Here is a 3337-nt window from a genome sequence, read left to right on the forward strand (position 1 = left end):
GAACGCCTGCACAAAAATGTAAAAATATATAAAAAATTACCTCAATATTACTGACTACGAATATTTTCTATACAAGCTATGGAAGAGTGAAATTAATGGTTCTTTCAACTATCAAAGTTCACTTAAATGAAATTTGGAAGTGTTTCAAATGTTAAGAGCTAGATTATGATTTTTTGCTTTACAAGTTTTTTGAAAGCATGCTTACGAGTTGAATTATTTAAGTAAGTCAGGAGAAATTGTAATTTTTTTAACAACTTTATCTAAGTTGTTATGTGTCTTGAAACTCTTGATAGAAGCTTCGTAGGTTTAGATTTATTTTCTTTACACTTCTATATGATGTTCAGTAATATCTGGTTTAATACGGAGTTTTCTGTATTCGTCAGTGTCATCCAGATATATTTTTAATATTTTTCAGTTTAATTTGTCTGACTGCTTCAGTATCTTGTTTATTCTGCTTTTTCGTCTTTTCATTGTTTGATTGCGTGGCAATGTTATGATTTTAGAATTGCATTCACTATCTTGTAGTGAATGAGATTTGTAATTGACTCTGAACTTGATATATGTCGCATTTTTGTAATTTTCTTCATTATTACTTTGCGTTCCAGTTAATGGCACAAAATCTACATTTTACCAGTCTTCATCAATATGTTTGGAACTAATATGTAGATATAAATCATAACAAATAATGTAATTGGGAGTGATTTTGTCACTTGAAACTCTACTTTCTGTTTTGCTAAACGGAGAAACTGAAGTTGTCAGAGCGTGATGTCTGTATTACTGTACATACTACACTTCGAGGTTGTAGATCTGTTATAATAGTAACGATCAAATCCCACTATTCGGTAAGGTTTGGTTTGAATTTCTCGCAAAGCTACACGAGGGATATCTGCGCTAGCTGTCCCTAGTTTAGCAGTGAAAGACGAGAGGAGAGGCAGCTAGTAATTACCACCTACCGCCAACTCTTGGGCTACTCTTTTACCAACGAATAGTGGGATTGACCGTCACATTATAATGCCCCCACGCCTGAAAGGACGAGCATGTTTGGTGGGACGGGAATTCGAGCCCTCGACCCTCAGATTACGAGTCAAGCTCCCTAACCACCTCAATTCGGTAAGACAAGAGTAGCACAAGTGTCGGCACTGGATGCTGTTGACTAACAGCAATCCTTCTAATCTAGTTGTTAGGGTTGGATACGCACAGATGGCCTTTGCATGAAAAGTCTAAACAAATAAAAAACTTTTTCGACTATGATAATTTGAAGTTTTGTAAGGGTTAAAATTTTGCACTTAAAATCACTGTATTTTATTTTTGTAAATATTTAATGTTTGATTTTTGCAAAAGGTCTGATGTTTCTATATTTCTACAGATCTGCATATTAATGTTGTACCGTCTTGTGTATCTTAAAACTTGAGTTTTCTCAGACAAGATTAACATATGTTGACATTTAATCTACAATTTAAGTTTAACTTTACAACCAACTAGAATGGGCTGATGAGAAAGGTGGAGAGAGCTGCTATATGCAGAGTATTTAGAACCTACCTACCTACATGTAATTTATATTTGAAAACATCTAACTTCATTATCATTGTGGACTTTGATTGTCATTAAAAGTATACTGCTAACTGGTTCCACAGCTCTGTCTTAAGATTGTAGTTTCTGGCTGGTCTTATCATGTCCTATAGAGTAAAAGTTGTGCTCCAATTCTAGTAATTCGCACTTGCTTCCACAACTGTGCATTAACATTTCTTGTCTCTGGCTTGTTCTCATCATTTCACATTATCTCTGTATTCACATGACCTGACTGCATAGAAGTGTACCTACCCTTTTTATTTCTTTGAATTTTTTCACGAAAACAAGACTTCACTTAAGCATTTTCTTTAATTTTAAAGTTTTAAAGTTGTACGTATATGTTCAGGTTCAGGCTACCATTTATACGTGTCGCCTATGGTTTAAACGTTCCGTTCAACACTAATGAAGGCAACAAATAAGTTTTTGTTATTTGTAATTAAGCCCAAAGCTACACAATGGGCTATCTGTGCTCTGCCCACCACAGGTATCGAAACCCGGTTTCTAGCATTGTAAGTCCGCAGACATACCGCTGTGCCACTCGGGGGCAACAAGTAAGTTACGCATTTCCATTGCTGGAAACAAAGTATTGTTTTGTTGTTTTCTGAGATACGAATCACAATTTTACTTTTCTTCGTAAATCCCTATTCACTCTTTTATTTATTACCTGGAAAGCCATTTTGCTATGACGAGTACAGCCACTCAATTTTCACTATTTAGCTGATTCCTATCTACTCGTTGATAATGCCTTCATTCACTCAGTAATTTTGGTCTTTCACCATTTAGGCTTGGGTTTGTTTTGAATTTCGCGCAAAGCTACACGATGGTTATATGCGCTAGCCGCCCCTAATTTAGCAGTGATATAACAAAGGGAAGGCAGTTAGTCAACGCCACCCACAGCTAACTCTTAGGCTCCTTTTTTACCAACGAATAGTGAAATTAAACGTCACATTATAACGACCCCACGGCTAAAAAGGCGAGCATGTTCAGTGACAGGGATTCGAACCCGCGACTCTCAGATTGCGAGTTGAGAGCTCTAACCACCAGGCCTTGTGAGGCCTCTTTTACCATTTAACTGTATATTCTGTCATTGAAACGTCACATGTAAATGACACTTAAAAACATGATGTGTAAGACTTTAATCTGTACGTTATTCAAGCACTCACATTTTTTATAGCCTTGTTAGAGATATACAGATCTTTTTTTGCTTCTTTTGTTTTTATGCTGTAATGGCGGCAACACATGATCCAGAAAGTCGTTAAGATTATTTTGATATAGTTGCTTTGTTTCTTTGTTATTTCAAGTAGATAATGTCTATTCTGCCAGAGAGGATATTGCAGTAATATATATAACATCCTTATCAAAAGGGGTAGCATTGTAATATACTTTACTGTTCAATTACCATGTTGACTAAATTTAAAAGTTGACCAATGCTGTGAGTGAAAAAGTGTCATGAGTAGACGATATCGACTGGACAAAGAAAACAGGTTTGCCTGTTGATTCTAAGTGTGCTTTCTCTGTTCAATTTTACTTGGTTTTCATCTTGACTTGTTCGGCAGAGGGACAGAAAGCTAATGAGCCATTCATTGATCCAGTAGAGGAGATCATCTACTTGTTTAAACTGATATATATTGTTATGTATCTGCTCGTTTGATAATTTCCTTAATTTCCGGTATAAATTCCTTCCGATGAACTTCAGCGATACAAGTCCTTATTTAATGAAAACAAGTTGATTCTTTCTCGATACAACTTTGTAATACACAGAATTTCC

Source organism: Limulus polyphemus, unplaced genomic scaffold (genome assembly GCF_000517525.1).
Source record: "Limulus polyphemus unplaced genomic scaffold, Limulus_polyphemus-2.1.2 Scaffold788, whole genome shotgun sequence".
NCBI lineage: Eukaryota > Metazoa > Arthropoda > Merostomata > Xiphosura > Limulidae > Limulus > Limulus polyphemus.